Source organism: Lampetra planeri, unplaced genomic scaffold, assembly GCF_965212315.1.
Source record: "Lampetra planeri unplaced genomic scaffold, kcLamPlan1.2.h2 scaffold_985, whole genome shotgun sequence".
Taxonomy (NCBI): domain Eukaryota; kingdom Metazoa; phylum Chordata; class Hyperoartia; order Petromyzontiformes; family Petromyzontidae; genus Lampetra; species Lampetra planeri.
In genome coordinates, this window is record NW_027615807.1 from 18,114 (window position 1) to 33,337 (window position 15,224).

The 15,224-nt window shown below is 60.2% G+C and overlaps 2 long non-coding RNA genes across 2 annotated transcripts; both read right to left on the bottom strand.

Annotated features, from left to right (window-relative positions):
• Window positions 1-455: 455 nt before the first annotated feature.
• Window positions 456-6,623, bottom strand: LOC144742324 (uncharacterized). Its single transcript, XR_013590078.1, has 3 exons — window positions 6,572-6,623; window positions 4,205-4,395; window positions 456-699 (listed from the first exon to the last, which is right to left on the bottom strand). It is a non-coding gene; the product is annotated as an uncharacterized LOC144742324 (long non-coding RNA).
• A 2,084-nt stretch (window positions 6,624-8,707) lies between these two features.
• Window positions 8,708-14,742, bottom strand: LOC144742325 (uncharacterized). The gene is made up of 3 exons (XR_013590079.1): window positions 14,446-14,742; window positions 12,797-13,047; window positions 8,708-8,793 (listed from the first exon to the last, which is right to left on the bottom strand). It is a non-coding gene; the product is annotated as an uncharacterized LOC144742325 (long non-coding RNA).
• Between the last annotated feature and the right edge of the window lie 482 nt (window positions 14,743-15,224).

Genomic DNA, 15,224 nt, shown 5'->3' on the forward strand with positions numbered 1-15,224 from the left:
AAAAAGTAAAAAAAAACAGCAACACACACACAGACACACACACAGACACACACACACACAGACAGACACACACATACAGACACACACACACAGACACACACACACACAGGACAGACACACACACACACAGACACACACACACACACAGACACACACACACACAGACAGACACACACACACATACAGACACACACACAGACACACACACACACACAGACACACACACATTGACACACACACATAGATACACACACACTGACACACACACACACACTGACACACACACAGACACACACACCACAGACACACACACACTGACACACACACAGACACACACACACACACACACAGACACACACACACAGACACACTGACACACAGACACACACACCACACAGACACACACACACATACACACAGACACACACACCACACAGACCACACTGACACACAGACACACACACACACACACACAGACACACACACACACACAGACACACACACACAGACACACTGACACACAGACACACACACACACAGACACACACACACACACAGACACACAGACACACACACACACACACACAGACACACACACACAGACACAACACGAACTCATAACTGAGTCTGTAACTCCCCCTCCACCACCGTCACGTGCACAGCCTCCCTTTGTGACGTCACCAATTCGGGGCACGTGGCCTGGGAAGGGGGCGGGGCATCAGAAGGGGGGCGGGGCATCAGAAGGGGGCGGGGCTTTGTGTGAATTCCCCCCCATCCCCCCCCCCCCCGTCTCCTATTAACCACAATGCATTTCGGCGCTATGTATATACAACATACGTACAACATACATAGAACATACATATAACATACAACGTACACACATTTATATACAGCGTACAACACACATACACAACATACACACAAACACACATATAACCTACAACATGCATTCAACATACAATACACACACAACACACACACATACACACACAACATACAACACGCAACACACACACAACATACAACACGCAACGCAACATGCAACATATACACAACATACACACAACACACATACAACACACAACACACATACAACACACAGCATACACACAACACACGTACAACACATGACATCCGTACAACATACAACACACGCACAACACACACGTGACACACGTACAACATACAACACAACATGCAACACACGTACACACATACAACACACGTACAACACACACGTGACACACGTACAACATACAACATACATACAACACACAACATACACACAACATACAACACACATACAACACACGTACAACACACGAACAACATACAACACACGTACAACACATGACATCCGTACAACATACAACACACGTACAAGATACACCACACATACAACATACAACACACGTACAACACACATACAACACACTTACAACATACCACACAACATGCAACACACATACACCACACATACAACACACAACACACATACAACACACACCGTGACACACGTGCAACATACACACAACATACACCACACATACAACATACAACCGCAACATACAACATACATACAACATACAACATACATACAACATACAACACACGTACAACATACAACACACGTACAACATACACCACACATGCAACATACAACGCAACATACAACATACATACAACATACATACAACATACAACACACGTACAACATACACCACACATGCAACATACAACGCAACATACAACACACAACGCAACATACAACACACATGCAACATACATACAACATGCAACACACATACATGCAACATGCAACACACATGCAACACACATGCAACACACATGCAACACACATGCAACATACAACAACGCAACATGCAACACACATACAACATGCAACACACATACAACATACAACACACGTACAACACACATACAACATGCAACACACATGCAACATACAACATACAACACACGTACAACATACACCACACATGCAACATACAACGCAACATACAACACACAACGCAACATACAACACACATGCAACATACATACAACATGCAACACACATACAACATACGTACAACATACACACAACATACACCACACATGCAACATGCAACACACATGCAACACACATGCAACACACATGCAACACACATGCAACATACAACAACGCAACATGCAACACACATACAACATGCAACACACATACAACATACAACACACGTACAACACACATACAACATGCAACACACATGCAACATACAACATGCAACACGCGTACAACATACACCACACATGCAACATACAACGCAACATACAACATACATACAACATACAACATACATACAACATACAACACACGTACAACATACACCACACATGCAACATACAACGCAACATACAACACACAACGCAACATACAACACACATGCAACATACATACAACATGCAACACACATACAACATACGTACAACATACACACAACATACACCACACATGCAACATGCAACACACATGCAACACACATGCAACACACATGCAACACACATGCAACACACATGCAACATACAACAACGCAACATGCAACACACATACAACATGCAACACACATACAACATACAACACACGTACAACACACATACAACATGCAACACACATGCAACATACAACATACAACACACGTACAACATACACCACACATGCAACATACAACGCAACATACAACACACAACGCAACATACAACACACATGCAACATACATACAACATGCAACACACATACAACATACGTACAACATACACACAACATACACCACACATGCAACATGCAACACACATGCAACACACATGCAACACACATGCAACACACATGCAACATACAACAACGCAACATGCAACATGCAACACACATACAACATGCAACACACATACAACATACAACACACGTACAACACACATACAACATGCAACACACATGCAACATACAACATGCAACACGCGTACAACATACACCACACATGCAACATACAACGCAACATACAACATACATACAACATACAACATACATACAACATACAACACACGTACAACATACACCACACATGCAACATACAACGCAACATACAACACACAACGCAACATACAACACACATGCAACATACATACAACATGCAACACACATACAACATACGTACAACATACACACAACATACACCACACATGCAACATGCAACACACATGCAACACACATGCAACACACATGCAACACACATGCAACATACAACAACGCAACATGCAACACACATACAACATGCAACACACATACAACATACAACACACGTACAACACACATACAACATGCAACACACATGCAACATACAACATACAACACACGTACAACATACACCACACATGCAACATACAACGCAACATACAACACACAACGCAACATACAACACACATGCAACATACATACAACATGCAACACACATACAACATACGTACAACATACACACAACATACACCACACATGCAACATGCAACACACATGCAACACACATGCAACACACATGCAACACACATGCAACATACAACAACGCAACATGCAACACACATACAACATGCAACACACATACAACATACAACACACGTACAACACACATACAACATGCAACACACATGCAACATACAACATACAACACACGTACAACATACACCACACATGCAACATACAACGCAACATACAACACACAACGCAACATACAACACACATGCAACATACATACAACATGCAACACACATACAACATACGTACAACATACACACAACATACACCACACATGCAACATGCAACACACATGCAACACACATGCAACACACATGCAACACACATGCAACACACATGCAACACACATGCAACATACAACAACGCAACATGCAACACACATACAACATGCAACACACATACAACATACAACACACGTACAACACACATACAACATGCAACACACATGCAACATACATACAACATGCAACACACATACAACATACGTACAACATACACACAACATACACCACACATGCAACATGCAACACACATGCAACACACACACAACATACGTACAACATGCAACACACATGCAACATGCAACACGCGTACAACACACATACAACATGCAACACGCGTTACCTGCTGGAGGTGTGAGAGCGTGCGGGGGAGGGGCTGTGGGCCCAAGCCCAGAGCCCACCACGTGACCCGCCCCGCCCCCCAGAGGGCGAGGCACGTGACCAGGACGACCAACCACGAGGCGAGGGAGACGAGCAGCAGCAGCAGGGGGCGGGGCAACGGCGGTGGGGGCGTGGTAGAGGGGGACACGTGACCTGAGGGGGAGGGGTTATAGAGGGGACACGTGACCTGGGGGAGGAGCTAGAGGGGGGCACGTGACCAAGACGACCAACCACGAGACGAGCAGCAGCAGAAGGGGGCGGGGCAACGGCGGTGGGGGCGTGGTAGAGGGGGACACGTGACCTGGGGGGAGGGGTTAGTGGGAGACACGTGACCGGGGGGAGGGGCTAGAGGGGGCACGTGACAAGGGGAGGGGCTAGAGGGGACACGTGACAAGGGGGAGGGGCTAGAGGGGTCACGTGACAAGGGGGGAGGTGCTAGAGGGGTCACGTGACAAGGGGGAGGGGCTAAAGGAGACACGTGACAAGGGGGAGGCGCTAGAGGGAGACACGTGACAAGGGGGAGGGGCTAGAGGAGACACGTGACAAGGGGGGGGTGCTAGAGGGGTCACGTGACAAGGGGGGAGGGGCTAGAGGGGACACGTGACAAGGGGGGGAGGGGCTAGAGGGAGACACGTGACAAGGGGGAGGGGCTAGAGGGGACACGTGACAAGGGGAAGGGGCTAGAGGAGGACACGTGACAAGGGGGAGGGGCTAGAGGGGACACGTGACAAGGGGAGGGGCTAGAGGAGGACACGTGACAAGGGGGAGGGGCTAGAGGAGGACACGTGACAAGGGGAAGGGGCTCAGAGGAGGACACGTGACAAGGGGGAGGGGCTAGAGGGGGACACGTGACAAGGGGGAAGGGGCTAGAGGAGGACACGTGACAAGGGGGAGGGGCTAGAGGGGACACGTGACAAGGGAGGGGCTAGAGGAGGACACGTGACAAGGGGGAGGGGCTAGAGGGGACACGTGACAAGGGGGAGGGGCTAGAGGGGGACACGTGACAAGGGGGAGGGGCTAGAGGGGGACACGTGACAAGGGGGGGGGCTAGAGGGGGACACGTGACAAGGGGGGGAGGGGCTAGAGGGGACACGTGACAAGGGGAAGGGGGCTAGAGGAGGACACGTGGACAAGGGGGAGGGGCTAGAGGGGGACACGTGACAAGGGGGGGCTAGAGGGGACACGTGACAAGGGGGAGGGGCTAGAGGGGACACGTGACAAGGGGAAGGGGCTAGAGGAGGACACGTGACAAGGGGGAGGGGCTAGAGGGGACACGTGACAAGGGAAGGGGCTAGAGGAGGACACGTGACAAGGGGAAGGGGCTAGAGGGGACACGTGACAAGGGGGAGGGGCTAGAGGGGACACGTGACAAGGGGGGGGCTAGAGGGGACACGTGACAAGGGGGAGGGGCTAGAGGGGACACGTGACAAGGGGAAGGGGCTAGAGGAGGACACGTGACAAGGGGGAGGGGCTAGAGGGGGACACGTGACAAGGGGGGGGCTAGAGGGGACACGTGACAAGGGGGAGGGGCTAGAGGGGACACGTGACAAGGGGGAAGGGGCTAGAGGAGGACATGTGACAAGGGGGAGGGGCTAGAGGGGGACACGTGACAAGGGGGGGGCTAGAGGGGACACGTGACAAGGGGGAGGGGCTAGAGGGGACACGTGACCTGAGGGGGGAGGGCTAGAGGAGACACGTGACAAGGGGGGAGGGGCTAGAGGGAAACACGTGACAAGGGGGGGGGCTAGAGGGGCCACGTGACAAGGGGGGAGGGGCTAGAGGGGACACGTGACAAAGGGGGGGAGGGGCTAGAGGGGACACGTGACAAGGCTAGAGGGGGACACGTGACAAGGGGGGGGGCTAGAGGGGCCACGTGACAAGGGGGGAGGGGCTAGAGGGGACACGTGACAAGGGGGGGGAGGGGCTAGAGGGGACACGTGACAAGGGGGAGGGGCTAGAGGAGACACGTGACAAAGGGGGGAGGGGCTAGAGGGAGACACGTGACAAGGGGGGGGCTAGAGGGGCCACGTGACAAGGGGGAGGGGCTAGAGGGGACACGTGACAAGGGGGGGGAGGGGCTAGAGGGGACACGTGACAAGGCTAGAGGGGGACACGTGACAAGGGGTGGGGCTAGAGGGGCCACGTGACAAGGGGGGAGGGGCTAGAGGGGGACACGTGACAAGGGGGGGGAGGGGCTAGAGGAGGCCACGTGACAAGGGGGGAGGGGCTAGAGGGGGACACGTGACAAGGGGAGAGAGGGGCTAGAGGGGACACGTGACAAGGGGGAGGGGCTAGAGGAGGCCACGTGATCAGCGTGGTGAGTGTTCACCACGTGGTACGGTGACGCACTTCCGGATGCTCTCGACGCTGGTGTCGTTTCCGGTCACGTGGTCATCCCCCTCCTCCCCCCACCCCTCACCCCCCGCCCCTCCCCCTTGCTCCTCGCCACCCACGCGCTCACGCACACGTGACTCCCAGCCCCTCCCCCCACCGCCCACCCCTCCCCCCCAGGGGCAGCCACAGCTGTTGCCTGCGACACGTGACCACGATGCAGCGGGGGGCGGGGCTAGAGGAGGGGGAGGGGCTAGAGGGGGGGCTGGGGGAGGGAGAAGGCGGGGGGGGGGGGGGGTTTAGAGATGGGGGAGGGGCTAGGGCTTGGTGGGGGAGGGGTTTCTGGGAGGAGCTAGACTAGGGGGAGGGGCCTAGATCAAGGGGGAGGGGCTGGTGAAAGGAGGCGGGGCTAGAGAAGTGGGAGGGGCCAGTGGAAGGAGGGGCTGGTGAAAGCGGGGAGGGGCTATAGAAGTGGGAGGGGCCAGTGGAAGGAGGGGCTGGTGAAAAGTGGGAGGGGCTAGTGGAAGGAGGCGGGGCTATAGAAAGTGGGAGGGGCCAGTGGAAGGAGGGGCTGGTGAAAGTGGGAGGGGCTATAGAAAGTGGGAGGGGCTAGTGGAAGGAGGGGCTGGTGAAAAGTGGGAGGGGCTAGTGGAAGGAGGCGGGGCTATAGAAAGTGGGAGGGGCTAGGAGGCGGGGCTAGGAGGCGTGTCTCTCTGGTGTGAGTGAACTGAGGAGGCGTCCCATTGGCTGCTGCCCACCCACCTGACGCACACGCTGAGTCGGTAGGGCTAGAGAGTGGGAGGGGCTAGAGAGAGTGGGAGGGGCTAGAGAGAGTGGGAGGGGCTAGAGAGAGTGGGAGGGGCTAGAGAGAGTGGGAGGGGCTAGAGAGAGTGGGAGGGGCTAGAGAGAGTGGGAGGGGCTAGAGAGAGTGGAGGGGCTAGAGAGAGTGGGAGGGGCTAGAGAGAGAGTGCGAGGGGCTAGAGAGAGTGGGAGGGGGCTAGAGAGAGTGGGAGGAGTCTAGAGAGAGTGGGAGGAGTCTAGAGAGAGTGGGAGGAGTCTAGAGAGAGTGGGAGGGGCTAGAGAGAGTGGGAGGGGCTAGAGAGAGTGGGAGGGGCTAGAGAGAGTGGGAGGGTCTAGAGAGAGTGGGGAGGAGTCTAGAGAGAGTGGGAGGGGCTAGAGAGAGTGGGAGGGGCTAGAGAGAGTGGGAGGGACTAGAGAGTGGGAGGGGCTAGAGAGAGTGGGAGGGGCTAGAGAGAGTGGGAGGGGCTAGAGAGAGTGGGAGGGGCTAGAGAGAGTGGGAGGGGCTAGAGAGAGTGGGAGGGGCTAGAGAGAGTGGGAGGGGCTAGAGAGAGTGGGAGGAGTCTAGAGAGAGTGGGAGGGGCTAGAGAGAGTGGGAGGGGCTAGAGAGAGTGGGAGGGGCTAGAGAGAGAGTGGGAGGAGTCTAGAGAGAGTGGGAGGGGCTAGAGAGAGTGGGAGGGGCCATTGGAAGGAGGCGGGGGGAAGGGAAGGGAGGGGCTAGGGCGGGGCTAGGAGGGCGGGGCTAGGAGCTTGGGCTAGGAGGCGTGGTCTAGGGGGGCGTGTCTCTGGTGTGAGTGAACTGAGGAGGCTTCCCATTGGCTGCTGCCCACCCACCTGACGCACACGCTGAGTCGGTAGGGCAGCTCCCAGGGGGAGTCTGAGAGCACGTGACCACCTGGACCCTGGGGCCCGGCCAGCCTCAACTCCACACGGGGCCACCACCAACAACAACACCAACAACAACACCACCACCACCACCAACACTACCACCACCAACAGACAACACCAACAACACCACCACCACCACCACCAATACCACCACCAACACCACCACCAACACCACCACCAACACCACCACCACCAACACAAACACCACCACCACCAACACCACCACCACCACTAACACCACCACCAACAACAACATCACCCACAACACCACCACCACTACCACCACCACCACCAACACCACCACTACCACCACCACCACCAACACCACCACCAACACCACCACCACTACCACCACCAACACCACCACCACCAACTCCACCACCACCAACACCACCACCACCACCAACTCCACCACCAACACCACCACCACCACCAACTCCACCACCAACACCACCACCAACACCACCACCACCACCACCTCCTACTGCCCACTAGGGATCAGGGCGAGTTGCAGATGTGGAGACGTCAGGCGAGCTGGAGGTGGGAGGGGAGGGGGAGGAGGGGGGGAGGTGGGGGGGAGGTGGGGGGGAGGTGGGGGGGAGGTGGGGGGGAGGTGGGGGGGGGGGGAGGGGGAGACGGGGGGAGGAGGAGGGGGAGGTTGGGGGGGGAGGTGGGGGGAGGTGGGGGGGAGGTGGGGGGGAGGGGGAGGTGGGGGGGAGGTGGGGGGGAGGTGGGGGGGAGGTGGGGGGGGAGGGGGAGGTGGGGGGGAGACGGGGGGGGGTTGGGAGGGGGAGGTGGGAGGGAGATGGGGGGCGGGGGAGATGGGGGGGAGGGGGAGGTGGGGGGGAGGGGGAGGTGGGGGGGAGGTGGGGGGGGAGGTGGGGGGGAGGTGGGGGGGGCGGGGGCGCCGGGGGGCGGAGGCGGGGGAGGTTGGGGGGGGGAGGTGGGGGGGAGGTGGGGGGCGGGGGAGCTGGGGGGGCGGTTGGGGGGGGGAGGTGGGGGGGAGGGGGAGGTGGGGGGGAGGTGGGGGGGAGGTGGGGGGGAGGTGGGGGGAGGTGGGGGGAGGGGGCGGTGGGGGGGAGGGGGAGACGGGGGGAGGAGGCGGGGGCGGTTGGGGGGCGGAGGTGGGGGGGAGGGGGAGGTGGGGGGGAGGTGGGGGGGCGAGGGGGAGGTGGGGGGGAGGTGGGGAGGTGGGGGGGAGGTGGGGGGGCGGGGGAGGTGGGGGGGAGGTGGGGGCGGAGGTGGGGGGGAGGTGGGGGGGGAGGGGGAGGTGGGGGGGAGGTGGGGGGAAGGTGGGGGGAGGGGGGAGGTGGGGGGGCGGGGGAGACGGGGGGCGGAGGAGGGGGAGGTTGGGGGGGGGAGGTGGGGGGGAGGTGGGGGGGAGGGGGAGGTGGGGGGGAGGTGGGGGGGAGGGGGAGGTGGGGGGAGACGGGGGGCGGCGGAGGGGGGGGTTGGGCGGGGGGAGGTGGGAGGGAGCTGGGGGGAGGGGGAGATGGGGGGGAGGTTGGGGGGGGGAGGTGGGGGGCGGAGGTGGGGGGCGGGGCGAGGTGGGGGGCGGTGGGGGGGCGGGGGCGGTGGGGGGCGGTGGGGGGGAGGGGGCGCCGGGGGGAGGCGGAGGGGGAGGATGGGGGGGGGGAGGTGGGGGCGGAGGTGGGGGCGGAGGGGGCGATGGGGGGGAGGTTGGGGGGGCGGAGGTGGGGGCGGAGGTGGGGGGAGGGGGAGGTGGGGGGGAGGTGGGGGGGAGGTGGGGGGGAGGTGGGGGGGAGGGGGAGGTGGGGGGCGGTGGGGGAGAGGTGGGGGGAGGCGGGAGGTGGGGGGCGGGGGAGACGGGGGGAGGAGGCGGGGGAGGTTGGGGGGGGGAGGTGGGGGGCGGGGCGGAGGTGGGGGGGAGGTGGGGGGGGGCGGAGGTGGGGCGGGAGGGGCGGAGGTGGGGGCGGAGGTGGGGGGAGGTGGGGGGGAGGGGGAGGTGGGGGGGCGGTGGGGGGGCGGTGGGGGGGAGGGCGGAGGGGGGGCGGAGGTGGGGGCGAGGTGGGGCGGGAGGGGGCGGTGGGGGGGAGGGGGCGACGGGGGGCGGAGGAGGGGGAGGTTGGGGGGGGGCGGTGGGGGGGGAGGTGGGGGGGAGGGGGAGGTGGGGGGGAGGTGGGGGGGCGGGGGCGGTGGGGGGGCGCCGGGGGGAGGAGGAGGGCGGGGGTTGGGAGGGGGAGGTGGGCGGGCGATGGGGGGAGGGGGCGATGGGGGGCGGTGGGGGGGAGGGGGAGGTGGGGGGGAGGTGGGGGGAGGTGGGGGGCGGAGGTGGGGGGGCGGGGGGCGCCGGGGGCGGAGGAGGGGGCGGTTGGGGGGGGCGGTGGGGGCGGAGGTGGGGGGAGGGGGAGATGGGGGGGAGGTGGGGGCGGAGGTGGGGGGGCGGGGGAGGTGGGGGCGGAGGTGGGGGCGGAGGTGGGGGCGGAGGTGGGGGGAGGGCGGAGGTGGGGCGGGAGGTGGGGGGCGGAGGTGGGGGGAGGTGGGGGGCGGGGGCGGTGGGGTGGCGGGGAGACGGGGGGAGGAGGCGGGGGAGGTTGGGGGGGGGAGGTGGGGGGCGGAGGGGGCGGTGGGGGGGAGGTGGGGGGCGAGGGGGAGGTGGGGGCGGAGGTGGGGGGGAGGGGGAGGTGGGGGGGAGGTGGGGGGGAGGTGGGGGGGAGGGGGCGGTGGGGGGCGGTGGGGGGAAGGTGGGGGGGCGGGGGCGGTGGGGGGGGAGGGGGAGACGGGGGGAGGAGGAGGGGGAGGTTGGGGGGGGGAGGTGGGGGGGCGAGGGGGCGGTGGGGGGGAGGTGGGGGGGAGGGGGAGGTGGGGGGGCGGTGGGGGGGAGGTGCGGGAGGTGGGGGCGGAGGGCGGAGGTGGGGGCGGAGGTGGGGGGGAGGGGGAGGTGGGGGGCGAGGTGGGGGCGGAGGGGGAGGTGGGGGGGAGGTGGGGGAGGTGGCGGGGGAGGGCGGAGGTGGGGGGCGGGGGAGACGGGGGGCGGCGGAGGGGGAGGTTGGGGCGGGGGAGGTGGGGGGGAGGTGGGGGGGCGGGGGCGGTGGGGGGGCGGTGGGGGGGGCGGGGGAGGTGGGGGGGAGACGGGGGGAGGCGGCGGGGGGGGTTGGGAGGGGGAGGTGGGAGGGCGCATGGGGGGAGGGGGCGATGGGGGGGCGGTGGGGGGGCGGGGGAGGTGGGGGGGCGGTGGGGGGGAGGTGGGGGCGGAGGTGGGGGGGAGGGGGCGACCGGGGGAGGAGGCGGGGGGAGGTTGGGGGGGGGAGGTGGGGGGAGGTGGGGCGGAGGGGGAGATGGGGGGGCGGTTGGGGGGGGGAGGTGGGGGGGCGGTGGGGGGAGGGCGGAGGTGGGGCGGGAGGTGGGGGCGGAGGTGGGGGGCGGGTGGCGGAGGTGGGGCGGGAGGTGGGGGCGGAGGTGGGGGCGGAGGTGGGGCGGAGGGGGAGGTGGGGTGGAGGGGGAGACGGGGGGAGGAGGAGGGGGAGGTTGGGGGGGGGAGGTGGGGGGGAGGGGGCGGTGGGGGCGGAGGTGGGGGGCGGGGCGGAGGTGGGGGGAGGTGGGGGGGAGGTGGGGAGGTGGGGGGGAGGGGGAGGTGGGGGGGCGGTGGGGGGGCGGGGGAGGTGGGGGGGCGGTGGGGGGGAGGTGGGGGGAGGGGGAGGTGGGGGGGCGGTGGGGGGAAGGTGGGGGGGCGGGGGAGGTGGGGGGGAGGGGGAGACGGGGGGCGGAGGAGGGGGAGGTTGGGGGGGGGAGGTGGGGGCGGAGGTGGGGGGGTGGGGGAGGTGGGGGGGAGGTGGGGGCGGAGGGGGAGGTGGGGGGGCGGTGGGGGGGAGGTGGGGAGGTGGGGGGGAGGGGGGCGGTGGGCGGGAGGGGGAGCGGGGGGCGCGGGAGGTGGGGGAGGTGGGCGGAGGTGGGGGCGATGGGGGGCAGGGTGAGGGGGTAGTGGGGGGAGGGGGTGGTGGGGGGAGCGATGGGGGGGAGGTGGGGGGGGCGGAGGGGGGGGTACAGAGGCATAATGAGGCGAGTCGAGGGCGCTTCCTCTACCTCCGCGCCCCCCCCCCCCCCCCCCACTAGTAGTGGTGGTGGTGGTGCTGACGTGGGCGTGGTATACTGCTCATGAGTAGGTGTTCTCGCGGGTGGGCGTGGATATGCTAATGAGTAGGAGTGGCTGTGCTACACGGGTGGGCGTGGTTATGCTAATGAGTAGGTGTTCTAGCTGGTGGGCGTGGTTATGCTAATGAGTAGGAGTGGCTGTGCTAACGGGTGGGCGTGGTTATGCTACTGAGTAGGAGTGGCTGTTCTAGCGAGTGGGCGTGGTTATGCTAATGAGTAGGAGTGGCTGTTCTAGCGGGTGGGCGTGGTTATGCTAATGAGTAGGAGTGGCTGTTCTAACGGGTGGGCGTGGTTATGCTAATGAGTAGGCGTGACTGTTCTAACAGGTGGGCGTGGTTATGCTAATGAGCAGGCGTGGCTGTTCTAGCGGGTGGGCGTGGTTATGCTAATGAGGGGAGGCGTGTCTATGCTAATGAGGGCTCACTGTGGTCACGTGGGCAGAAGGGCGGGGCCGTGGTGACCCAGGGGGAGCAGACGCGTCGGGGGTCACGTGACCTGACCCGGAAGTGGTAGCAGCTCCCCGCGGCGAGGTCACGGGAGAGGTCACAGCGCATGGTGACCTCAGCGGGGTCACGGGAGGTCACGGTGGGGTCACTGGGGGTCACGGCGGGGTCACGGGAGGTCACGCAGCCCCTGACGCGTTGCCATGGAAGGTTGTGAGCCTCCTCGAATGATCTGAAACAACAAAAACATCATCAGCATCATCAGCATCAGCATCAGCAACATCAGCATCATCATCAGCAGCATCATCAACATCATCAACATCATCAGCATCATCATCATCAACATCATCAGCATCATCAACATCATCAACATCATCAGCATCATCATCATCATCAACATCATCAGCATCATCAACATCATCAACATCATCAGCATCATCATCAGCAACATCATCATCAGCATCATCAACATCATCAACATCATCAGCATCATCATCAGCATCATCAGCAGCATCATCAGCAGCATCATCAGCAACATCATCATCATCAGCATCATCAGCATCATCATCAGCATCATTATCAGCATCATCAGCAACATCATCATCAGCATCATCAACATCATCAGCATCATCATCAGCATCATCAGCATCATCATCAGCATCATCAGTATTATCATCAGCATCATCAGCATCATCATCAGCAACATCATCATCATCATCATCAGCAACATCATCATCATCATCATCAGCAACATCATCATCATCATCATCAGCAACATCATCATCATCATCAGCAACATCATCATCAGCATCATCAGCATCATCATCAGCATCATTATCAGCATCATCAGCAACATCATCATCAGCATCATCAACATCATCAGCATCAGCATCATCATTATCAGCATCATCAGTATTATCATCAGCATCATCAGCATCATCAGCATCATCATAATTATCAGCATCATCAGTATTATCAGCATCAGCAGCATCATCAGCATCATCATTATCAGCATCATCAGTATTATCAGCAACATCATCATCAGCATCATCATCAGCATAACATCCACATCATCATGTTGATGGACAGTCTTATCTATGGGATGATGGTGCTGCTGATGCTGCTGCTGATGATGCTGATGATGATTGCTGATGATGATGCTGATGTTGATGATCATGCTGATTGTGATGATGATGATCCTGATTATGATGCTGATTGTGATGATGATGATGCTGATTATGATGTTGATGATGCTGATGCTGCTGCTGATGATGTTGATGGTGATGATGCTGATTGTGATGATGATGATTGTGATGCTGATGATGATTGTGATGCTGATGATGCTGATGCTGATGATGATTGTGATGATGATGCTGATGCTGATGATGTTGATGATGATGCTGATCATAATGCTGATGGTGATGATGCTGATTGTGATGCTGATGATGATTGTGATGCTGCTGATGATGATGCTGCTGATGATGATGCTGCTGCTGATGATGCTGATGATGATGATCATGATGCTGATGGTGATGATGCTGATTGTGATGCTGATGATGATGCTGCTGATGATGCTGATACTGATGATGCTGATGATGATGCTGATGATGATGCTGATTGCGTTACGTACCCGCGGTACTCAGCAATGTAGGAGAGGCTCTGGAGCAGATGATGATCTTGCTGCTGATGATGATGCTGCTGATGATCTTGCTGATGATGATGATGCTGCTGATGATGATGCTGATGATGATCTTGCTGATGATGATGATGCTGCTGATGATGATGCTGCTGCTGATGATGTTGCTGATGATGATTTTGCTGATGATTTTGCTGATGATGATGACGAGGGGATATCCACTGCAAAGTGTGTTTGAAGTTTACAGAGATGAGACGCAGATGAAGAGGTGGAGGTGGTGGAGGAGGTGGTGGTGGAGTTGGTGGTGGAGGTGGAGGTGGTGGAGGTGGTGGAGGAGGTGGTGGAGGAGGTGGTGGTGGAGGTGGTGGAGGTGGTGGAGGAGGTGGTGGTGGAGGTGGTGGTGGAGGTGGTGCTGGTGGTGGAGGTGGTGGAGGTGGTGGAGGTGGTGGTGGAGGTGGTGGTGGTGGTGGTGGTGGAGGTGGAGGAGGTGGAGGTGGAGGTGGTGATGGAGGTGGAGGTGGTGGAGGTGGTGGTGGAGGTGGTGGAGGAGGTGGAGGTGGAGCTGGAGGCGACTGCCATCTGAGGGCTGAGAAGAGTGCACAGACAAAGCTCCCCCAGGTAGCCTCCAGCAGGCGGAGAGCAGGGGGGAGGGGGGGAGGGGGATGGGGGGGAGGGGTGGAGGGGGATGAGGGGGAGGGGTGGAGGGGGATGGGGGGGAGGGGTGGGGGGGATGGGGGGGAGGGGTGGAGGGGGATGGGGGGGAGGGGTGGGGG